General features: G+C 40.1%; 1 non-coding gene across 1 annotated transcript; it reads left to right on the top strand.

The window, feature by feature from the left end:
* Nucleotides 1-22,015: 22,015 nt before the first annotated feature.
* Nucleotides 22,016-22,123, top strand: LOC112716776 (small nucleolar RNA R71). Its single transcript, XR_003160467.1, has one exon. It is a non-coding gene; the product is annotated as a small nucleolar RNA R71 (small nucleolar RNA).
* The last annotated feature ends 4,145 nt before the right edge of the window (nucleotides 22,124-26,268 follow it).

The raw sequence follows: 26,268 nt of genomic DNA, 5'->3' as shown, positions 1-26,268 counted from the left end.
CTCTTCTTCCTTAATTCTCATCCAAGCAATCGTTAAAGATTTCTGACTCAAAGCGTCTGCTACCACGTTCGCCTTTCCAGGGTAATAACTCAACTTGAAATCATAATCTTTAAATAACTCCATCCACCTTCTCTGGCACATATTTAGCTCTTTCTGATCAAAGATATACTTGAGGCTTTTATGATCAGAAAAGACGCTAAGCCTTACCCCGTATAAGTGGTGCCTCCAAATATTCAATGCAAACACAATTGCCGCTAATTCCAAGTCATGAGTAGGGTAATTCACCTCATGCGGTCTTAGCTGACGCGATGCGTAAGCCACCACGTTCCAGTGTTGCATCAACACACAACCCAAACCCTTCAAAGAAGCATCACAATATACCTCAAACGGTTCATGCAGTTTCGGTAGGATTAGAACAGGTGCTGAAGTTAATCCCTGCTTTAACATCTGAAAACTTTCCTCGCATTCCGAGGTCCACACGAATGGCACTTCTTTTCTTGTCAATTTTGTTATTGGTAATGCAATCCGGGAAAATCCTTCGATAAACCTCCTATAATATCCGGCTAAACCCAAAAAAGCTTCTCACTTCCATCACCGTTGTTTGTCTTTCCTATTCCATCACTGCTTCTACCTTAGAAGGATCGACATCTATTCCTCCTTTACTCACCACATGGCCTAAAAACTTTACTTCTTCTTTCCAGAACTCGCACTTTGACAACTTAGCGTACAACTTCTGCTCCTTCAAGATTTGCAACACAATCCTCAAGTGTTCCTCATGCTCTTTTGCCATCTTAGAGTAAACCAAGATGTCATCTATGAAAACAACCACGAATTTGTCCAAAAAGGGACGAAAGACTCTGTTCATGTAATCCATGAAAATAGCAGGCGCATTTGTTAACCCAAAGGACATTATCGCAAACTCGTAGTATCCATAGCATGTTTTAAACGCAGTCTTAGGGATTTCATCCTCCTTCACTCTTATATGATGGTAACCGGATCTCAAATCAATCTTGGAAAATATTCCAGCTCCTTGCAATTGATCCATCAAGTCATCTATCCTTGGCAGTAGGTACTTATTCTTCACGGTCACTTTATTTAACTGTCGGTAATTGATGTGCGGATAATTTATACACTTTTTGGCATTGTTTTTAGGTAGTTTTTAGTATAATCTAGCTACTTTTAGGGATGTTTTCATTAGTTTTATGCTAAATTCACATTTCTGGACTTTACTATGAGTTTGTGTGTTTTTCTGTGATTTCAGATAATTTCTGGCTGAAATTGAGGGACCTGAGCAAAACTCTGATAAGGAGGCTGACAAAGGACTGCTGATGCTGTTGGAATCTGACCTCCCTGCACTCGAAATAGATTTTCTGGAGCTACAGAACTCCAAATGGCGGGCTCTTAATGGCGTTAGAAAGTAGACATCCAGAGCTTTCCAACAATATATAATAGTCCATACTTTATTCATGATTAGACGATGTAAACTGGCGCTCAATGCCAGTTCCATGCTGCATTCTGGAGTCAAATGCCAGAAACACGTCACGAACCAGAGTTGAACGCCAAAAACACGTTACAACTTGGTGTTCAACTCCAAAAGAAGCCTCAACTCGTGTAAAGTTCAAGCTCAGCCCAAGCACACACCAAGTGGGCCCTGGAAGTGGATTTCTGCATCAATTACTTACTTCTGTAAACCCTAGTAGCTAGTCTAGTATAAATAGGACTTTGTACTATTGTATTCAGTGTCTTTGGATTGTCAAGTCTTTTGAACATTCGGTCTTTTGATTACGTTTTGGGGGCTGGCCATTCGGCCATGCCTGAACCTTCATCACTTACGTATTTCCAACAGTGGAGTTTCTACACACCATAGATTAAGGGTGTGGAGCTCTGCTGTACCTCAAGTTTTAATGCAATTACTACTATTTTCTATTCAATTCATCTATTTCTGTTCTAAGATATTCTTTGCACTTTAACATGATAAATGTGATGATCCGTGACACTCATCATCATTCTCACCTATGAACGCGTGACTGACAACCACTTCCGTTCTACTTTAGACCCGGCGCTTATCTCTTGGATTCCTTAATCAGAATCTTCGTGGTATAAGCTAGATTGATGGCGGCATTCATGAGAATCCGAAAATTCTAAACCTTTTCTGTGGTATTCCGAGTAGGATTCAAGGATTGAATGACTGTGACGAGCTTCAAACTCGCGATTGTTGGGCGTGATGACAAACGCAAAAGAATCAAGGGATTCTATTCCAACATGATCGAGAACCGACAGATGATTAGCCGTGCCGTGACAGAGCATTTGGACCTTTTTCACTGAGAGGATGGGATGTAGCCATTGACAACGGTGATGTGCTACATACAGCTTGCCATGGAAAGGAATAAGAAGGATTGAAGGAAGGCAGTAGAAAAGCAGAGATCCAACAGTGACAAGCATCTCCATACACTTATCTGAAATTCCCACCATTGAATTACATGAGTAACTCTATCTTTATTTTCTGCTTTATTTATTATTCAAAAACTCTATAACATTTACTATCCGCCTAACTGAGATTTACAAGATGACCATAGCTTGCTTTATGCCAACAATCTCCGTGGGATCGACCCTTACTCACGTAAGGTATTACTTGGACGACCCAGTGCACTTGCTGATTAGTTGTGGGGAGTTGTGACTAAGTGTGATTCACGTTTGAGAGTGCTACCAAGTTTTTGGTGCTATTGTTGATGATCACAATTTCGTGCACCAAGTTTTTGGCGCCGCTGCCTGGGATTGTTCGTGTTTGGACAACTGACGGTTCATCTTGTTGCTCAGATTAGGTAATTTTCTTTTTTATTTTCTTTTCAAAAAGTTTTCAAAAATATTTTTCAAAATTTTCCATTTGTTTTCGAAAAAAAATCCTTCAGAGTTTTTAAGAATGAATTCTAGAGTTTCAAAATTGTATGCTGAAGCTTGGCTGGCCATCAAGCTTTAGACTAATCTGGTATGATTCCTGGAATTTTGATTGAGGACTTTGAATTCATTACTTCCTTTTTTCTATATGTTTTCGAAAAAATAAAATAAAATCCAAAAAAATAATAAATTTATAAAAATAAAAAATATTTTTGTGTTTCTTTTTTGAATCTTGTGTCATATTTTAAGTTTGGTGTCAATTGCATATTCATTTTGTTCTTGCAATTTTCGAAAATTCATGCATTCATAGTGTTCTTTATGTTCTTCAAGTTGTTCTTGGTAAGTCTTCTTGTTTGTTCTTGTGTTTTCTTGTTTTGTGTCTTTTATTGTTTTTCATGTGCATCTTTGCATTCATATTGTCTAAGCATTAAAGATTTCTAAGTTTGGTGTCTTACATGTTTTCTTTGCATCAAAAATTTTTCAAAAATATGTTCTTGATGTTCATCATGATCTTCAAAGTGTTCTTGGTGTTCATCTTAACATTCATAGTGTTCTTGCATGCATCATTGGTTTTGATCCAAAATTTTCATGTTTTGGGTCATATTTGTGCTTTTCTCTCTCATCTTTAAAAATTCAAAAATAAAAAATATCTTTTCCTTTTTTCTCTCAAAATTTCAAAAATTTGGGTTGACTTAGTCAAAAAAATTTTAAAATTAGTTAGTTCTTATAAGTTAAGTCAAATTTTCAAATTTTAAAAAATTCTTATCTTTTTTTAAAACTTTTTCAAAATTCAAATCTTTTTCATTTTTCTTTCATGATTTTCGAAAATTTCAAAAATTATTTTCAAAATCTTTTCTTAATTTTATTTCAAAATTTTCGAAACTTAACTAACAAATAATGTGATTGGTTCAAAAATTTGAAGTTTGTTACTTTCTTATTAAGAAATATTCAATCTTTAAATTCTAGAATCTTATACTTTAGTTTATTGTTAGTTAAGTAATTAATTTTAATTTTAAAAAATTAAATCCTTTCTAACCATATCTTTTTAATCATACCTTTTCATTTTATCTTTTATATCATATCTTTTTTTTCAAAATTTTATCTTTTTTCAAAAATTTGATTTTAAAATATCTTTTCTAACTTCTTATCTTCTTATCTTCTTATCTTTTCAAATTTGATTTTCAAATCTTTTTCAACTAACTATTTGACTTTTTGTTTGTTTCTTATCTTTTTCAAAACCACCTAACAACTTTTCTCTCTCTAATTTTCGAAAATACCTCCCTCTTTTTCAAAAATTCTTTTTTTAATTAATTAATTATTTTAAATTTTAATTTTAATTTATTTCTTATCTTTATTTTTGAAAATCATTTAACTCCTTTTCAAAATTTATTTTCGAAAATTTCTCCTTCTCACATCTTATTCTATTTATTCATTCATTTACTAACACTTCTCTTCATCTCAAATCACTGCCCTTATTCTCACCCTTGTGTTTGGATTCTCCTTTCTTTATCCCCTTTCTTCTTCTACTAATAATAAGGAACCTCTTTACTGTGACATAGAGGATTGATGAGCGGATAATTTATACGCTTTTTGGCATTGTTTTTAGTTTGCTTTTAGTATGTTTTAGTTAGTTTTTATTATATTTTTATTAGTTTTTATTTAAAATTCACTTTTCTGGACTTTACTATGAGTTTGTGTGTTTTTCTGTGATTTCAGGTATTTTCTGGCTGAAATTGAGGGACCTGAGCAAAAATCTGATTCAGAGGCTGAAAAGGGCTGCAAATGCTGTTGGATTCTGACCTCCCTACACTCGAAGTGGATTTTCTAGAGCTACAGAAGCCCAATTGGCGCGCTCTCAATTGCGTTGGAAAGTAGATATCCAGGGCTTTCCAGAAATATATAATAGTCCATACTTTGCTCGAGATTTGATGGCCCAAATAGGCGTTCCAAGTCAGCTTCAGAATTCCCGGCGTTAAACACCAGAACTGGCACAAAAGTGGGAGTTAAACGCCCAAACTGGCACAAAAGCTGGCGTTTAACTCCAAGAAAAGTCTCTACACATGGAAGCTTCAATGCTCAGACTAAGCACACACCAAGTGGTCCCGGAAGTGGATTTTTACGTCATTTACTCATTTCTATAAACCCTAGGCTACTAGTTCTCTATAAATAGGACCTTTTGCTGTTGTATTTGGAGAATCTTTCATTCTTCGGATCATCTTTTGATCATGTTTTTATGATTGAAACCTCTTTGGGAGGCTGGCCATTCGGCCATGCCTAGACCTTGTTCTTATGTATTTTCAACGGTAGAGTTTCTACACACCATAGATTAAGGTGTGGAGCTCTGCTGTACCTCGAGTATTAATGCAATTACTATTGTTCTTCTATTCAATTCAGCTATTTCTGTTCTAAGATATTCGTTGCACTTCAACATGATGAATGTGATGATCCGTGACACTCATCATCATTCTCACCTATGAACGCGTGACTGACAACCACTTCCGTTCTACTTTAGACCGGGCGCATATCTCTTGGATTCCTTAATCAGAATCTTCGTGGTATAAGCTAGACTGATGGCGGCATTCATGAGAATCCGAAAAGTCTAAACTTTGTCTGTGGTATTCCGAGTAGGATTCAGGAATTGAGTGACTGTGACGAGCTTCAAACTCGCGATTGTTGGGCGTGATGACAAACGCAAAAGAATCAAGGGATTTTATTCCAACATGATCGAGAACCGACAGATGATTAGCCGTGCCGTGACAGAGCATTTGGACCTTTTTCACTGAGAGGATGGGATGTAGCCATTGACAACGGTGATGCTCTACATACAGCTTGCCATGGAAAGGAATAAGAAGGATTGAAGGAAGGCAGTAGAAAAGCAGAGATCCAACAGGGACAAGCATCTCCATACACTTATCTGAAATTCCCACCATTGAATTACATGAGTAACCCTTTCTTTATTTTATGCTTTATTTATTATTCGAAAACTCCATAACATTTACTATCCGCCTAACTGAGATTTACAAGATGACCATAGCTTGCTTCATGCCAACAATCTCTGTGGGATCGACCCTTACTCACGTAAGGTATTACTTGGACGACCCAGTGCACTTGCTGGTTAGTTGTGCGGAGTTGTGACTAAGTGTGATTCACATTTGAGAGCGCTACCATGTTTTTGGCGCCATTGTTGATGATCACAATTTCGTGCACCAGTAATCCATGCACAAGCGCATCCCTCCATCCTTCTTCTTTACCAATAAAACTGGCGCTCCCCACGGTGATACACTCGGCCGAATGAACCTCTTATTCAGAAGCTCTTCCAACTGAGTCTTTAGCTCTGCCAGCTCTATCGGAGCCATTCTATACGGTGTAATTGATACTGGTCCGGCTCCCGGCACCAATTCAATCGCAAACTCAATTTTCCTTTGAGGTGGGAACTCATGGATATCTTTCGGGAACACTTCTGGAAAATCTCTAACCACCAGAATCTGATCCAAGTTCTGGGCATCACCCAACGCATTAGCAGCCAACAGAATATAACCCTGACACTCCTCCCACTACAATGCACCATTACAGAGTTCAGGTAATACCCCATAGCTACCACTGTCCCATTCTCTCCTTCTGGCATAAACCGAATTATCCGTTCAAAGCAATCCAACAAAACCCGGTTCTTCGACAACCAATCAAACCTCAAAATCATCTCCAGTCCCACCATTGGTAAACAGATCAGATCGTGTACAAAGTCTCTACCCTCAAGCTTAAAACCTACTTGTCTACAACCTGACCTAGTCATAACTGTTTGATGCAGAGTATGTACATTCATATCAAAAGGTAACTCTGACACTTTCAAGCTTAATTCCTCAACTTTAGCAAATGAAATAAATGAATGTGAAGCTCCAGTATCATATAATGCAACTAAGGATTTATCACCAATTAGACATATACCTCTCATCAACGGATCCGCCTTGGAAGCATCCTTGGCATTCACAGCAAAGACTCGACCTTGATGCTGATTTTGACCTGCATCATGATTCCTCCCACGAGGGCAATCCCTCACAATGTGGCCAGGAAACCCACACTTGAAACAACCACCTAAACCAATTTTGCATGAGTCATAAGGATGGAAACGCCCACAACGTACACAAGTCAAATCCGGAGAATTCTTACTCTGATTTCCTCTTCCCTTAGCATACTGAAATTGATTCTGATTATTCCTTCTAAAGTGCCCTTGGCTTTGAGGCGCATATCCTCCTCTCTTGAAGCTTTGTCCTCTCGGATGAAAATACTTGCCACGCCCCCGACTAGAGCTCCCTTCATGAGCGTCCTTGGATGCTGCCACGGTCTTGGCATATTCTTCCACTACTCTAGCCTTGTTCACTAAGTCAGAGAAGACACGGATCTCCAAAGGAGTCACAGCAGTTATAATGTTATCCTTCAAACCCCTTTGGTTCTTATCGCATCTCCAGCTCTCGTAAGTCTCCGGGTTACCCTGACACACCTGAGAAAACCTACAAAGCTCTTCGAACTTGTTGGTGTAATCAGCCACAGACATGGAACCTTGCTTCACCTGCATTAGCTCCATCTCCTTTGCTTCCCTTGCAGACTCATGGAAGTATTTCTTATAGAAAGCCGTTTGGAACACCTCCCATGGAATGTCGGCGTTCTGAAGCTGTAGCAAGCGACACTCAGCTTGCCACCAGGGTTGGGCCTCTCCCGCTAGTTAATAAGCGGCAAACTCTATATATTGATTGAGGTGAACATGTTACGCCTGTAAAGCACACTCCATAGCCTGGAACTAGTGGACCGCTTCAATAGGATTAGTCGATCCCCAAAAGGTTGGCAGATGAATGTTAAGGAACGTCGCCAGGGTCATCGGAACTCCTCCCATGTTGTCGCCATCACCCTCAGCATTATCATTGGCATTCCCTTCGTCATTCCCATTACCATTTCCGTTCCCAGCGGATTGGCCCAATCTCTGCACAGCTTGCAGAGTCGCAGCAGCATTAGCTTCCATGGTATTAGCGAGATTCGCTATTGTCGCCGTGAATTTGGCATGATTGTCAGCTGGTTGCTCATTCCTACTTTCTCGCGTACGTGTTTGACCTCGCCCACGAATAGTCATGTAGGGTTCTTGTCTACACCAAACAATTGATATCAAGGTTATCAGTCTCAATATCAAAAGTCTAGTGCTTCAATTATCCTAAACAGGCACTCACAAACAAGCATAATATGCATATATCAAGCAGATAACCTAATAGCATCAAAGAAAAGACACACAAAGTATGCAATGAAGCACGATCGGTCCATCCCTCAGGCTCACGAGGATGAACCGCTCTGATACCACTAAATGTAACACCCTAATTAGCCTAAGCCTTACCTTGCGTCGTAAAGCAAAGGTTAATCAAAGATTACGACAATTCTAAGCTCATACATGACATATATATAATAATATAATCTAGAAGCCCGATGAAGGATATAGCTCAAAATAGGATTTTAAAAGCGCAAAACGTACTAACGAAGCTAATAGCTTAAGGTGCAATATATAGATGAAATATAAACAGGATAATAATATAATAGTGTAATATCATAAGGAACTAGCCACGACTCGCGGAGTTTAAGCCGGCTAGCCATATACAGACCATACAGAAACCTACAGTACAAACAGCTTATACAAGTTTTGTTCTCTCATATATAGTACTCTAGGCAAAACAAAATACAAAAGGAGAAATGTATAAACAAAATATGCCAAAAAGACTCCAAAAGAATCCAAGATCCTCCGCTTCTGTCACCATCCAAAGCAAATCACCGAGGTGGGTTGCGACTTGCATCTAAAAAACACAACAAAGATATGGTATGAGAACCAGAGGTTCTCAGTATGGTAACAGTGCCGAGTGATATAGGATATAAGACCCTGGGACGCCAAAGGCAATCCTAGACTCCATACCCATCACAAGATTCAGGCTTAAAGCATTCTAAAACAGATAAGCATAAAATACCAACTTTGACTTAAATAAATCAGGTTATCTATCTTAGGGGGATTTCTATTCTACTCAAACACCGCTGTCCCACAACCTTCACCAACCGATCCTCCATGCGATCCCATTGCCACCGCCTTCCGAACCTCCTCAATCCCAGCAGAAAACACAAGTAATATACAATGCAAGTAAAACACAAGTAGAAGCATATAAGGCAATTAATTCAAATAGCAAGTAAACATGTTATTCAATTAGGCAAGCCATTACAAGTAAACAAAGCATACAAACAGATAGAAATGCATATGATGAATGCCTGCTCTACTGGCTGTGATATCACATTGTCGGTTTGATGAGCGGATAATTTATACGCTTTTTGGCATTGTTTTTAGGTAGTTTTTAGTAAGTTTAAGCTACCTTTAGGGATGTTTTCATTAGTTTTTATGTTAAATTCACATTTCTGGACTTTACTATGAGTTTGTGTGTTTTTCTGTGATTTCAGGTAAAATCTGGCTGAAATTGAGGGACTTGAGCAAAACTCTGAAAAAGGCTGACAAAAGGACTGCTGATGCTGTTAGAATCTGACCTCCCTGCACTCGAAATAGAGTTTCTGGAGCTACAGAACTCCAATTGGCGCGCTCTCAACGGCGTTGGAAAGTAGACATCCAGAGCTTTCCATCAATATATAATAGTCCATACTTTATTCGGAAATCGACGACGTAACTTGGCGTTGAACTCCAAGTACCTGCTGCTGTCTGGAGTTAAACGCCAGAAAAACGTCATGATCCGGAGTTGAACGTCCAAAACACGTCATAACTCGGAGTTCAACTCCAAGAAAAGCCTCAGCTCGTGGATAGATCAAGCGCAGCCCAAGCATACACCAAGTGGGCCCCGGAAGTGAATTTATGCATCAATTACTTACTCATGTAAACCCTAGTAGCTAGTCTAGTATAAATAAAATAAGTTACTATTGTATTAGACATCTTTTGACAATTTAATCTCTTGACTGTTTAGCCTTTGATTATTCGGTCTCTTGATCACTCAAGGGGGCTGGCCATTCGGCCATGCCTGAACCTTTTACTTATGTATTTTCAACAGTGGAGTTTCTGCACACCATAGATTAAGGGTGTGGAGCTCTGCTGTACCTCAAGTTTCAATACAATCACTATTACTTTTTATTCAATTCTCTCTTATTCTTATTCCAAGATATACGTTATACTTAACTTGATGAATGTGATGATCCGTGACACTCATCATCATTCTCACTTATGAACGCGCATGATTGACAACCACTTCTGTTCTACCTTAGGCCGGGCGCATATCTCTTAGATTCCCCAACAGAATCTTCGTGGTATAAGCTAGATAGATGGCGGCATTCATGAGGATCCGGAAAGTCTAACCTTGTCTGTGGTATTCCGAGTAGGATCCTGGGAATCCGGAAAGTCTAACCTAGTCTGTGGTATTCCGAGTAGGATTCCGGTATTGAATGACTGTGACGAGCTTCAAACTCCTGAAGGCTGGGCGTTAGTGACAAACGCAAAAGAATCAATGGATTCTATTCCAACCTAATTGAGAACCGACAGATGATTAGCCGTGCTGTGACAGAGCATTTGGACCATTTTCACTGAGAGGATGGGATGTAGCCATCAACCAAGGGTGATGCCTCCAGACGATTAGCCGTGCAGTGACAGCGCATAGGACCATTTTCTCGAGAGGATTGAAAGTAGCCACCGATGATGGTGAAGCCCTACATACAGCTTGCCATGGAAAGGAATAAGAAGGATTGAAGGAAGAGTGAGTAGTGAAGCAGAGTTTCAAGAGGAGCACAGCATCTCCATACACCTATCTGAAATTCTCACTATTGATTTACATAAGTATTTCTATCCCTTTTTATTTTCTTTTTATTATTAATTTTTGAAAACCCATAAACCAATTTAATCTGCCTAACTGAGATTTACAAGGAGACCATAGCTTGCTTCATACCAGCAATCTCTGTGGGATCGACCCTTACTCGCGTAAGGTTTATTACTTGGACGACCCAGTACACTTGCTGGTTAGTTGAACGGAGTTGTGAATTCAACTGGTGCCACAATAATGATTTCATACAAGTACAAAAGAATATGGATCACAATTTCGTCCACCAAGTTTTTGGCGCCGTTGCCGGGGATTGTTCGAGTATGGACAACTGACGGTTCATCTTGTTGCTCAGATTAGGTAATTTTCTTTTCAAAGCCAACGTCCAAGTTTGATGGAAGAAACATCTCCATTCCTGCCATTGGAGCCAATAACTTTGAGCTGAAACCTCAGCTAGTTGCCTTAATGCAACAAAACTGCAAGTTTTATGGACTTCCGTCTGAAGATCCTTATCAGTTTTTAACTGGGTTCTTGCAGATCTGTGAGACTGTAAAGACGAATGGAGTTGATCCTGAAGTCTACAGACTCATGCTTTTCCCTTTTGCTGTAAGAGACAGAGCTAGAATATGGTTGGATTCACAACCTAAGGATAGCCTGGACTCCTGGGACAAGCTGGTCACTGCCTTCTTGGATAAATTCTTTCCTCTTCAAAAGCTGAGCAAGCTGAGAGTGGATGTTCAAACCTTCAAACAAAAAGATGGTGAATCCCTCTATGAAGCTTGGGAAAGATACAAGCAGCTGACCAAAAGATGTCCATCTGACATGTTTTCAGAATGGTCCATATTAGATATATTCTATTATGGTCTATCTGAATTTTCGAAAATATCATTGGACCATTCTGCAGGTGGATCTATTCACCTGAAGAAAACGCCTGAAGAGGCTCAAGAACTCATTGACATGGTTGCAAACAACCAATTTATGTACACCTCTGAGAGGAATTCTGTGAATAATGGGATACCTCAGAAGAAAGGAGTTCTTGAAATTGATGCTCTGAATGCCATATTGGCTCAGAACAAAGTGTTGACTCAGCAGGTCAACATGATCTCTCAAAGTCTAAATGGATGGCAACATGCATCCAACAGTACTAAAGAGGCAGCTTCTGAAGAAGCTTATGATCATGAGAACCCTGCCATGGCAGAGGTTAATTACATGGGTGAACCTTATGGAAACACCTATAACTCATCATGGAGAAATCATCCAAATTTCTCATGGAAGGATCAACAAAAGCCTCAACAAGGCTTTAACAATGGTGGACGCAATAGGCTGAGGAATAGCAAGCCATATCCATCATCTTCTCAGCAACAGACAGAGAATTCTGAACAAAACACTTCTAATTTAGCCAATATAGTCTCTGATCTGTCAAAGGCCACTTTCAGTTTCATGAATGAAACAAGATCCTCCATCAGAAATTTGGAGGCACAAGTGGGCCAGCTGAGTAAGAAAGTTATTAAAACTCCTCCCAGTATTCTCCCAAGCAATACAGAAGAGAATCCAAAAGGAGAGTGCAAGGCCATTGATGTGATCAATGTGGCCGAATGCACAAGGGAGGAGGAGGACGAAAATCCTAGTGAGGAAGACCTCCTGGGACGTCCTTCAAGCAAGAAGGAGTCTCCTATTAAGGATCCAAAGGAATCTGAGGCTCATATAGAGACCATAGAGATTCCATTAAATCTCCTTCTACCATTCATGAGCTCTGAAGACTATTCATCCTCTGAAGAGGATGAAGATGTAACTGGAGAGCAAGTTGCTCAATATTTAGGAGCTATCATGAAGCTGAATGCCAAGTTGTTTGGTAATGAGACTTGGGAAAGTGAACCTCCCTTGCTCATTAGTGAATACCTGAATTCAGCAAATTCTACCTCAAAAGAAACAAGATCCTGGCAAGTTCTTAATACCTTGTACCACAGGCACCATGACTTTTGAAAAGGCTCTATGTGATCTAGGGTCAGGGATAAATCTTATGCCACTCTCTGTAATGGAGAAGCTGGGGATCATTGAGGTACAACCTGCCTTGTTCTCATTACAACTGGCAGACAAGTCATTGAGACAAGCTTATGGAATAGTAGAGGACGTGTTAGTAAAGGTTGAAGACCTTTACATCCCTGCTGATTTCATAATCTTAGACACTAGGAAGGAAGAGGATGATTGCATCATCCTTGGAAGACCTTTCCTAGCCACAGCAGAAGTTGTGATAGATGTCAACAGAGGTGAATTAGTCCTTCAATTAAATGGGGACTACCTTGTGTTTAAGGCACATGGTCATCCCTCTGTGACAAAAGAGAGTAAGCATGAAGAGCTTCTCTCAGTTCAGAGTCAAGAAAAGCCCACACAGTCAAACTCTAAGTTTGGTGTTGTGAGGCCACAACCAAACTCTAAGTTTGGTGTCAAGACCCCTTATCCAAACTCTAAGTTTGGTGTTGGCAACTATACAACATTGACCTGATCACCTTGTGGCTCCATGAGAGCCACTGTCAAGCTATTGACATTAAAGAAGCGCTTGTTGGGAGGCAACCCAATTTTATTTATCTAATTTTTATTTTATTCTATTTTACTGTTATTTTGTGTTTTATTAGGTACATGATCATGAGGAGTCACGAAAAAATCATAAAAATTAAAAACAGAATCAAAAACAGCAGAAGAAAAAATTTTTCACCCTGGAGGACGCACAGGCTGGCGTTCAACGCCAGTAAGATGCATCTGGCTGGCGTTCAACGCCAGAACAGAGCATCATTCTGGCGCTGAACGCCAGAAACAAGCAACATTCTGGCGCTGAACGCCAGGAATGTGCCCAGAGAGGAAAAACTGGCGCTGAACGCCAGTAACAAGCATGAAACTGGCGTTCAACGCCAGAAACATGCTTTACATGGGCGTTGAACGCCCAGAATGTGCACCAATGGGCGTTTAAATGCCAGAATGGTGTGCAAAGGCATTTTACATGCCTATTTGGTGCAGGGATGGAATTCCTTGACACCTCAGGATCTGTGGACCTCACAGGATCCCCACCTACCTCGCCCTCTCTCTTTCCATTCATGGTCATCCCTTCTGTTTTTCATTCACCACCTACATCTATCCACTCTTCCCCATACACCCCACCTACCTTTACAATTCAACTTCTCTTTCCCACCCAATCCCACCCATATAGCCGAATCCATCTCCCCTCACTCACCTCCATTTTCTTCTTCTTCTTCTTCCTCTCTTCTTTCTTCTCTTGCTCGAGGGCGAGCAATATTTTAAGTTTGATGTGGTAAAAGCATAGCTTTTTTTGCTTTTCCATTACCATTAATGGCACCTAAGGCCAGAGAAACCTCAAAGGGAAGACAAAAGCTTCCACCTCTGAGTCTTGGGAGATGGAAAGACTCATATAAAGCCGTCATAGCTCAGTGGTAGAACATGTGGCTGCAAATCAAGAGATCCCTGAGATACCTCAGGGGATAAGTTGTCCTCCACACAAATATTGGAAGCAACTGAGGGTAGAAACACCAAAATTACTAGGAATCATTCAACAGAAGCAAGGAAGAGACATAGAGGAGCTCAAAAAGAACATCATTGGTCCTTCAAGAAGAAGACGCCACTAAAGGTGGATTCATTCCTTGTTCTTATTTCTTTCTGCTTTTCGGTTTTTAATGTTGTGTTTATCTATGTTTTGTGTCTTTACTTCATGATCATTAGTATGTAACCATGCCTTAAAGCTATGAATAAATCCATTAGTCCTTAACCTCTCTTAAATGAAAAATGTTTTAATTCAAAAGAACAAGAAGTACATGAATTTCGAATTTATCCTTGAATTTAATTTAATTATATTAATGTGGTGACAATACTCTTGTTTTCTGAATGAATGATTGAACAGTGCATATGTCTTTTGATATTGTTGTTTATGAGTGTTAAAATTGTTGGCTCTTGAAAGAATGATGAACAAAGAGAAATGTTATTGAGGATCTGAAAAATCATGAAATTGATTCTTGAAGCAAGAAAAAGCAGTGAAAAAGCAAAAGCTTACAAAAAAATGGCGAAAAAAAAACAAAAAAAAAAGAGAGAAAAAGAAAAAGCAAGCAGAAAGAGCCAATAGCCCTTAAAACCAAAAGGCAAGGGTAAAAAGGATCCAAGGCTTTGAGCATCAATGGATAGGAGGGCCCAAGGAAATAAAATCCAGGCCTAAGCGGCTAAATCAAGCTGTCCCTAACCATGTGCTTGTGTCATGAAGGTCCAAGTGAAAAGCTTGAGACTGAGTGGTTAAAGTCGTGATCCAAAGCAAAAGAGTGTGCTTAAGAGCTCTGGACACCACTAACTGGGGACTCTAGCAAAGCTAAGTCACAATCTAAAAAAGGTTCACCCAGTTATGTGTCTGTGGCATTTATGTATCCGGTGGTAATACTGGAAAACAAAGTGCTTAGGGCCACGGCCAAGACTCATAAGTAGCTGTGTTCAAGAATCAACATGCTTAACTAGGAAAGTCAATAACACTATCCAAAATTCTAAGTTCCCAGAGACGCCAATCACTCTAAACTACAAAGGAAAAAGTGAGATGCCAAAACTGTTCAGAAGCAAAAAGCTACAAGTCCCGCTCATCTAATTATAATTAATACTCATTGATATTTTAGAATTTATAGTATACTCTCTTCTTTTTATCCTAATTGATTTTCAGTTGCTTGGGGACAAGCAACAATTTAAGTTTGGTGTTGTGATGAGCGGATAATTTATACGCTTTTTGGCATTGTTTTTAGGTAGTTTTTAGTAAGTTTAAGCTACTTTTAGGGATGTTTTCATTAGTTTTTATGTTAAATTCACATTTCTAGACTTTACTATGAGTTTGTGTGTTTTTCTGTGATTTCAGGTAAAATCTGGCTGAAATTGAGGGACTTGAGCAAAACTCTGAAAAAGGCTGACAAAAGGACTGCTGATGCTGTTGGAATCTGACCTCCCTGCACTCGAAATGGATTTTCTGGAGCTACAGAACTCCAATTAGCGCGCTCTCAACGGCTTTGGAAAGTCGACATCCAGAGCTTTCCAGCAATATATAATAGTCTATACTTTATTCGGAAATCGACGACGTAACATGGCGTTGAACGCCAAGTACATGCTGCTGTCTGGAGTTAAACGCCAGGAATCATGCAATGTTTAGTCTAAGACTCCGGTCCAGGAATTAGACATGGCTTCACAGCCAGCCAAGCTTTCAAAGAAAGCTTCGGTCCAAAACACTAGACATGGCCAATGGCCAGCCAAGCCTTAGCAGATCACTGCTCCAACAGCAAGATTGATAGAAATCAACAAGCTCTTGTGATGATAAGTTGAAACCTCGATCCAATGAAATTAGACATGGCTTCACAGCCAGCCAGATTTCAACAGATCATCATGAAACTCTAGAATTCATTCTTAAGAACTCTGAAGAAAAAATACCTAATCTAAGCAACAAGATGAACCGTCAGTTGTCCATACTCGAACAATCCCCGGCAACGGCGCCAAAAACTTGATAGCGCGAAATTGTGATCAATACTTTTCACAAATCAAATAATCCCCGGTAATGAATCCAAAAACTTGGTGTTCAATACCATGGCATAAACACAACTTCACACAACTAACCAGCAAGTGTACTGGGTCGTCCAAGTAATAAACCTTACGCGAGTAAGGGTCGATCCCACAGAGATTGTTGGTATGAAGCAAGCTATGGTCACCTTGTAAATCTTAGTCAGGCAAACTCAAATGGATATGAATGATATACGAATAAAACATAAAGATAAAGATAGAGATACTTATGTAATTCATTGGTGGGAATTTCAGATAAGCGTATGGAGATGCTGTGTTCCTTCCGTCTCTCTGCTTTCCTACTGTCTTCATCCAATCCTTCTTACTCCTTTCCATGGCAAGCTTATGCAAGGGTTTCACCGTTGTCAGTGGCTACCTCCCATCCTCTCAGTGGAAATGTTCAACGCACCCTGTCACGGCACGGCTATCCATCTGTCGGTTCTCAATCAGGCCGGAATAGAATCCAGTGATTCTTTTGCGTCTGTCACTAACGCCCCGCCTTAAGGAGTTTGAAGCACGTCACAGTCATTCAATCATTGAATCCTACTCAGAATACCACAGACAAGGTTAGACCTTCCGGATTCTCTTGAATGCCGCCATCAGTTCTAGCCTATACCACGAAGACTCTGATCTCACGGAATGGCTGGCTCGATTGTCAGGCGAGCGCTCGGTTGTCAGGCGATCAACCATGCATCGTGTATCAGGAATCCAAGAGATATTCACCCAATCTAAGGTAGAACGGAGGTGGTTGTCAGTCACACGTTCATAGGTGAGAATGATGATGAGTGTCACGGATCATCACATTCATCAAATTGAAGAACAAGTGATATCTTAGAACAAGAACAAGCGGAATTGAATAGAAGAATAATAGTAATTGCATTAATACTCGAGGTACAGCAGAGCTCCACACCTTAATCTATGGTGTGTAGAAACTCCACCGTTGAAAATACATAAGAACAAGGTCTAGGCATGGCCGAATGGCCAGCCTCCCAAAGAGGGTTTAATCATAAAAACATGATCAAAAGCTCCAAATACAATAGTAAAAGGTCCTACTTATAGAGAACTAGTAGCCTAGGGTTTACAGAGATGAGTAAATGACATAAAAATCCACTTCCGGGCCCACTTGGTGTGTGATTGGGCTGAGCATTAAAGCATTTTCGTATAGAGACTCTTCTTGGAGTTAAACGCCAGCTTTTGTGCCAGTTTGGGCGTTTAACTCCCATCCTTGTGCCAGTTCCGGCGTTTAACGCTGGAAATTCTAAGGGTGACTTTGAACGCCAGTTTGGGCCATCAAATCTTGGACAAAGTATGGACTATCATATATTGCTGGAAAGACCAGGATGTCTACGTTCCAACGCCGTTGAGAGCTCACCAATTGGGCTTCTGTAGCTCCAGAAAATCCACTTCGAGTGTAGGGAGGTCAGAATCCAACAGCATCTGCAGTCCTTTTCAGTCTCTGAATCAGATTTTTGCTCAGGTCCCTCAATTTCAGCCAGAAAATACCTGAAATCACAGAAAAACACACAAACTCATAGTAAAGTCCAGAAAAGTGAATTTTAACTAAAAACTAATAAAAATATACTAAAAACTAACTAGATCATACTAAAAACATACTAAAAACAATGCCAAAAAGCGTACAAATTATCCGCTCAGTAACATTTCTCCTTTTTCATCATTCTTTCAAGAGCCAACATTCATGAACCACAAATTCAAAAGACATATGCACTGTTTAAGCATACATTCAGAAAACAAAAGTATTGCCACCACATCAAAATAATTAAACTGTTATAAAATTCAAAATTCATGCAATTCTTTTCTTTTTCAATTAAGAACATTTTTTTATTCAAGAAAGGTGATGGATTCATAGGACATTCATAACTTTAAGGCATAGACAATAAGACACTAATGATCACAAGACACAAACATAGATAAACACAAGCATAATTTTCGAAAAATAGGAAAATAAAGAACAAGGAAATTAAAGAACGGGTCCACCTTAGTGATGGCGGCCTGTTCTTCCTCTTGAAGATCCTATGGAGTGCTTGAGCTCCTCAATTTCTCTTCCTTGTCTTTGTTGCTCCTCTCTCATGATTCTTTGATCTTTTCTAATTTCATGGAGGAGAATGGAATGTTCTTGGTGCTCCACCCTTAGTTGTCCCATGTTGGAACTCAATTCTCCTAGGGAGGTGTTTAGTTGCTCCCAATAGTTTTGTGGAGGAAAGTGCATCCCTTGAGGCATCTCAGGGATCTCATGATGAGAGGGGTCTCTTGTTTGCTCCATCCTTTTCTTAGTGATGGGCTTGTCCTCATCAATAGGTATGTCTCCCTCTATGTCAACTCCAACCGAATAACAGAGGTGACAAATGAGATGAGGAAAGGCTAACCTTGCCAAGGTAGAGGACTTGTCTGCCACCTTATAGAGTTCTTGGGATATCACCTCATGAACTTCTATTTCTTCTCCAATCATGATGCTATGAATCATGATAGCCCGGTCTATAGTAACTTTGGACCGGTTGCTAGTGGGAATGATTGAGCGTTGGATAAACGCCAACCATCCTCTAGCCACGGGTTTGAGGTCATGCCTTCTCAATTGAACCGGCTTCCCTCTTGAATCTCTCTTCCATTGGGCGCCCTCTTCACATATGACTGTGAGGACTTGGTCCAACCTTTGATCAAAGTTGACCCTTCTAGTGTAAGGATGTTCATCTCCTTGCATCATGGGCAAGTTGAATGCCAACCTTACATTTTTTGGACTAAAAACCAAGTATTTCCCCCGAACCATAGTAAGCCAATTCTTTGGATCCGGGTTCACACTTTGATCATGGTTCTTGGTGATCCATGCATTGGCATAGAACTCTTGAACCATTAAGATTCTGACTTGTTGAATGGGGTTGGTAAGAACTTCCCAACCTCTTCTTCGGATCTCATGTCGGATCTCCGGATATTCACTCTTTTTGAGTGAAAAAGGGACCTCGGGGATCACCTTCTTCAAGGCCACAACTTCATAGAAGTGGTCTTGATGCACCCTTGAGATGAATCTCTCCATCTCCCATGACTCGGAGGTGGAAGCTTTTGCCTTCCCTTTCCTCTTTCTAGAGGTTTCTCCGGCCTTGGATGCTATAAATGGTTATGGAAAAACAAAAAGCAATGCTTTTACCATATCAAACTTAAAAGGTTTGCTCGTCCTTGAGCAAAAGAAGAAAGAAGAGAGTAGAAGAAGAAGAAATGAGGGAGATGGGGATGGCTTTGTGTTCGGCCAAAAAGAGGAGAAAGAGTGTTTATGATGTGTGAAAATGAAGGAGTGAAGGAGGGTTTATATAGGAGTGGGGGGGTGATGGTTCGGTCATGTATGGGGGGGTTTGGGTGGGAAAGTGGTTTGAATTTGAATGGTGAGGTAGGTGGGGTTTTATGAAGGATGGATGTGAGTGGTGAAGAGAAAGATGGGATTTGATAGGTGAAGGGTTTTTGGGGAAGAGGAGTTGAGGTGATTGGTGAATGGGTGAAGAAGAGAGAGAGTGGTGGGGTAGGTGGGGATCCTGTGGGGTCCACAGATCCTGAGGTGTCAAGGAAAAGTCATCCCTGCACCAAATGGCATGCAAACATGCGTTTTTAGCCATTTCTGGCGTTAAACGCCGGGCTGGTGCCCATTTCTGGCGTTTAACGCCAAGTGCTTGCCCTTTTCTGGCGTTTAACGCCAGTCTGGTGCCCCTTTCTGGCGTTTAACGCCAGTCTGGTGCCCCTTTCTGGCGTTAAACGCCCAGAATGGTGCTAGACTGGGCGTTAAACGCCCATCTGCTAGCCTCACTGGCGTTTAAACGCCAGTGGGTTCTTCCTCCAGGGTGTGCTATTTTTCTTTCTGTTTTTCATTCTGGTTTTGCTTTTTCCATTGATTTTGTGACTTCTCATGATCATCAACCTACAAAAAAACATAAAATAACAAAAGAGAATAGATAAAATATAACATTGGGTTGCCTCCCAACAAGCGCTTCTTTAATGTCAGTAGCTTGACAGTGGGCTTTTATGGAGCCTCACAGGTGCTCAGAGCAATGTTGGAACCTCCCAACACCAAACTTAGAGTTTGAATGTGGGGGTTCAACACCAAACTTAGAAGTTGGTTGTGGCCTCCCAACACCAAACTTAGAGTTTGACTGTGGGGGCTCTGTTTGGCTCTGTTTTGAGAAAAGCTCTTCATGCTTCCTCTCCATGGTGACAGAGGGATATCCTTGAGCCTTAAACACAAAGGATTCTTCATTCACTTGAATGATCAATTCTCCTCTATCAACATCAATCACAGCCTTTGCTGTGGCTAGGAAGGGTCTGCCAAGGATGATGGATTCATCCTTGCACTTCCCAGTCTCTAGGACTATGAAATCAGCAGGGATGTAATGGTCTTCAACTTTTACCAGAACATCCTCTACAAGTCCATAAGCTTGTTTTCTTGAGTTGTCTGCCATCTCTAGTGAGATTTTTGCAGCTTGCACCACAAAGATCCCTAGCTTCTCCATTACAGAGAGAGGCATGAGGTTTACACTTGACCCTAGGTCACACAAGGCCTTCTTGAAGGTCATGGTGCCTATGGTACAAGGTATTGAAAACTTCCCAGGATCCTGTCTCTTTTGAGGTAATTTCTGCCTAGACAAGTTATCCAGTTCTTTGGTGAGCAAAGGGGGTTCATCCTCCCAAGTCTCATTTCCAAATAACTTGTCATTTAGCTTCATGATTGCTCCAAGGTATTTGGCAACTTGCTCTTCAGTGACATACTCATCCTCTTCAGAGGAAGAATACTCATAAGAGCTCATGAATGGCAGAAGTAAGTCCAATGGAATCTCTATGGTCTCATTTTGAGCCTCAGATTCCCATGGTTCCTCATTAGGGAACTTATTGGAGGCCAGTGGACGTCCATTGAGGTCTTCCTCAGTGGCGTTCACTGCCTCTTCCTCCTCTCCAAATTCGGCCATGTTGATGGCTTTGCACTCTCCTTTTGGATTTTCTTCTGTATTGCTTGGAAGAGTACTAGGAGGGAGTTCAGTAATTTTCTTGCTCAGCTGACCCACTTGTGCCTCCAAGTTTCTAATGGAGGACCTTGTTTCAGTCATGAAACTTTGAGTGGTTTTGATTAGATCAGAGACCATGGTTGCTAAGTCAGAGGTGTTCTGCTTAGAACTCTCTGTCTGTTGCTAAGAAGATGATGGAAAAGGCTTGCCATTGCTAAACCTGTTTCTTCCACCATTACTATTGTTGAAACCTTGTTGAGGTCTCTGTTGATCCTTCCATGAGAGATTTGGATGATTTCTCCATGAAGGATTATAGGTGTTTCCATAGGGTTCTCCCATGTAATTCACCTCTTCCATTGAAGGGTTCTCAGGATCATAAGCTTCTTCTTCAGATGAAGCTTCCTTAGTACTGCTTGGTGCATTTTGCATTCCAGACAGACTTTGAGAAATCATATTGACTTGCTGAGTCAATATCTTGTTTTGAGCCAATATGGCATTCAGAGTGTCAATCTCAAGAACTCCTTTCTTCTGATTAGTCCCATTGTTCACAAGATTCCTTTCAGAAGTGTACATGAATTGGTTATTTGCAACCATTTCAATCAGCTCTTGAGCTTCTGTATGCGTCTTCTTCAGATGAAGAGATCCTCCAGCAGAGCTATCCAAAGACATCTTGGACAGTTCAGAGAGACCATCATAGAAAATACCTATGATGCTCCATTCAGAAAGCATATCAGAGGGACACTTTTTGATTAATTGTTTGTATCTTTCCCAAGCTTCATAGAGGGATTCTCCTTCCTTCTGTCTGAAGGTTTGGACTTCCACTCTAAGCTTACTCAATTTTTGAGGTGGAAAGAACTTTGCCAAGAAGGCATTGACTAGCTTTTCCCAAGAGTTCAGGCTTTCTTTAGGTTGTGAGTCCAACCATGTCCTAGCTCTGTCTCTTACAGCAAAAGGGAATAGCATAAGTCTATAGACCTCAGGGTCAACCCCATTATTCTTGACAGTGTCACAGATTTGCAAGAATTCAGCTAAGAACTGATGAGGATCTTCCAATGGAAGTCCATGGAACTTGCAATTCTGTTGCATTAGAGAAACTAATTGAGGCTTAAGCTCAAAGTTGTTTGCTCCAATGGCAGGGATAGAGATGCTTCTCCCATAGAAGTCGGGAGTAGGTGCAGTAAAGTCACCCAGCATCTTCCTTGCATTGTTGGCATTGTTGTTGTTTTCGGCTGCCATGGGTTCTTTTTCTTTGAGTATTTCTGTTAGGTCCTCTACAGAGAGTTGTGCCTTGGCTTCTCTTAGCTTTCGCTTCAAGGTCCTTTCAGGTTCAGGATCAGCCTCAACAAGAATGCTTTTGTCCTTGCTCCTGCTCATAAGAAAGAGAAGAGAACAAGAAAATGTGGAATCCTATATGTCACAGTATAGAGATTCCTTGAGGTGTCAGAGGAAAAGAAAAATAGAAGGCAGAGGTAGAAAATTCGAGCTTATCAATAGAGATGGAGTTCGAATTGTGCATTAAGGAATAGTGTTAGTCCATTAATAGAAGGATGTGAGAAGAAGGGAAGTAGTATTCGAAAATTAAGTAAAGAATTTTGAAAACATTTTGAAAAACACTAATTGATTTTCGAAAATAAAAGTGGGAAAGAAATCAAGTGATTTTTGAAAAAGAATTTGAAATTAGAAATCAAAAGGATTTGATTGAAAGCTATTTTGAAAAAGATGTGGTTAAGAAGATATGATTAGTTTTAAAAAGATGTGATTGAGAAGATATGATTTGAAAAACATTTTAAAAAAAAGATTTGATTTTAAAAATTAATGACTTGACTAACAAGAAAAGATATGATTCAAACATTAAACCTTTCTCAACAGAAAAGACAACATACTTGAAATGTTGAATCAAATCATTAATTGGTAGCAAGTATCTTTGAAAATAGAAAGAAATTGATTTTGAAAACATTTGATTGAAAAGATTTGATTTGAAAAAGATTTGATTTTGAAAAATTTTGAAAACTTGAAAAAAAATTGGCATTAAAAACAGAATCTTCCCTCTTGTGCCATCCTGGCGTTAAACGCCCAGAATGGTGCACATTCTGGCGTTTAACGCCCAAAACTCTACCCTTTTGGGCGTTAAACGCCCAGCCAGGCACCCTGGCTGGCGTTTAAACGCCAGTCTGTCTTCCTCACTGGGCGTTTTGAACGCCCAGCTTTTTCTGTGCAATTCCTCTGCTGAATGTTCTGAATCTTCAATTCTCTGTATTATTGACTTGAGAAGACACAAATTAAAAATTTTTTTGGATTTTTAATAGTGAGGAATAATCAAAATGCAACTAAAATCAAATAACAATGCATGCAAGACACCAAACTTAGCAGTTTGTATACTACTGACACTAATGATAATGCATATGAGACACATAAACACTCAAGTCAAGAGAATTCAAAGATCAGAGTAAGAAATCATCAAGAACAACTTGAAGATTAAATGAAGACAAATGCATGAATGCAAAAAGAACAGAAACATGCAATTGACACCAAACTTAATATGAGACACTAGACTCAACAAGAAACATAAAATATTTTTGGATTTTATGATTTTGTAATTTTTTTTGTGCTTTTTCGAAAATTAAGTGGAAAAAGAAAATAAAGGTATCAAAATTCTTAATGAGAATTCCAGGAATCATGCAATGTTTAGTCTAAGACTCCGGTCCAGGAATTAGACATGGCTTCATAGCCAGCCAAGCTTTCAAAGAAAGCTTCGGTCCAAAACACTAGACATGGCCAATGGCCAGCCAAGCCTTAGCAGATCACTGCTCCAACAGCAAGATTGATAGAAATCAACAAGCTCTTGTGATGATAAGTTGAAACCTCGGTCCAATGAAATTAGACATGGCTTCACAGCCAGCCAGATTTCAACAGATCATCATGAAACTCTAGAATTCATTCTTAAGAACTCTGAAGAAAAAATACCTAATCTAAGCAACAAGATGAACCGTCAGTTGTCCATACTCGAACAATCCCCGGCAACGGCGCCAAAAACTTGATAGCGCGAAATTGTGATCAATACTTTTCACAAATCAAATAATCCCCGGTAATGAATCCAAAAACTTGGTGTTCAATACCATGGCATAAACACAACTTCGCACAACTAACCAGCAAGTGTACTGGGTCGTCCAAGTAATAAACCTTACGCGCGTAAGGGTCAATCCCACAGAGATTGTTGGTATGAAGCAAGCTATGGTCACCTTGTAAATCTTAGTCAGGCAAACTCAAATGGATATGAATGATATACGAATAAAACATAAAGATAAAGATAGAGATACTTATGTAATTCATTGGTGGGAATTTCAGATAAGCGTATGGAGATGCTGTGTTCCTTCCGTCTCTCTGCTTTCCTACTGTCTTCATCCAATCCTTCTTACTCCTTTCCATGGCAAGCTTATGCAAGGGTTTCACCGTTGTCAGTAGCTACCTCCCATCCTCTCAGTGGAAATGTTCAACGCACCCTGTCACGGCACGGCTATCCATCTGTCGGTTCTCAATCAGGCCAGAATAGAATCCAGTGATTCTTTTGCGTCTGTCACTAACGCCCCGCCTTCAGGAGTTTGAAGCACGTCACAGTCATTCAATCATTGAATCCTACTCAGAATACCACAGACAAGGTTAGACCTTCCGGATTCTCTTGAATGCCGCCATCAGTTCTAGCCTATACCACGAAGACTCTGATCTCACGGAATGGCTGGCTCGGTTGTCAGGCGAGCGCTCGGTTGTCAGGCGATCAACCATGCATCGTGTATCAGGAATCCAAGAGATATTCACCCAATCTAAGGTAGAACGGAGGTGGTTGTCAGTCACACGTTCATAGGTGAGAATGATGATGAGTGTCACGGATCATCACATTCATCAAATTGAAGAACAAGTGATATCTTAGAACAAGAACAAGCGGAATTGAATAGAAGAACAATAGTAATTGCATTAATACTCGAGGTACAGCAGAGCTCCACACCTTAATCTATGGTGTGTAGAAACTCCACCGTTGAAAATACATAAGAACAAGGTCTAGGCATGGCCGAATGGCCAGCCTCCTAAAGAGGGTTCAATCATAAAAACATGATCAAAAGCTCCAAATACAATAGTAAAAGGTCCTACTTATAGAGAACTAGTAGCCTAGGGTTTACAGAGATGAGTAAATGACATAAAAATCCACTTCCGGGCCCACTTGGTGTGTGCTTGGGCTGAGCATTGAATCATTTTCGTGTAGAGACTCTTCTTGGAGTTAAACGCCAGCTTTTGTGCCAGTTTGGGCGTTTAACTCCCATCCTTGTGCCAGTTCCGGCGTTTAACGCTGGAAATTCTGAGGGTGACTTTGAACGCCGGTTTGGGCCATCAAATCTTGGGCAAAGTATGGACTATCATATATTGCTGAAAAGACCAGGATGTCTACTTTCCAACGCCGTTAAGAGCGCGCCAATTGGGCTTCTGTAGCTCCAGAAAATCCACTTCGAGTGCAGGGAGGTCAGAATCCAACAGCATCTGCAATCCTTTTCAGTCTCTGAATCAGATTTTTGCTCAGGTCCCTCAATTTCAGCCAGAAAATACCTGAAATCACAGTAAAACACACAAACTCATAGTAAAGTCCAGAAAAGTGAATTTTAACTAAAAACTAATAAAAATATACTAAAAACTAACTAGATCATACTAAAAACATACTAAAAACAATGCCAAAAAGCGTACAAATTATCCGCTCATCAATTTACATAAGTATTTCTATCCCTTTTTATTTTCTTTTTATTATTAACTTTCGAAAACCCATAAACCAATTTAATCTGCCTAACTGAGATTTACAAGGAGACCATAGCTTGCTTCATACCAACAATCTCTGTGGGATCGACCCTTACTCGCGTAAGGTTTATTACTTGGACGACCCAGTACACTTGCTGGTTAGTTGAACGGAGTTGTGAATTCAACTGGTGCCACAATAA

Source organism: Arachis hypogaea, chromosome 1 (genome assembly GCF_003086295.3).
Source record: "Arachis hypogaea cultivar Tifrunner chromosome 1, arahy.Tifrunner.gnm2.J5K5, whole genome shotgun sequence".
NCBI classification, from domain to species: domain Eukaryota; kingdom Viridiplantae; phylum Streptophyta; class Magnoliopsida; order Fabales; family Fabaceae; genus Arachis; species Arachis hypogaea.
The sequence above is the reverse complement of the archived record's forward strand: the minus strand, read 5'-3'. Positions and strand labels throughout refer to the sequence as shown.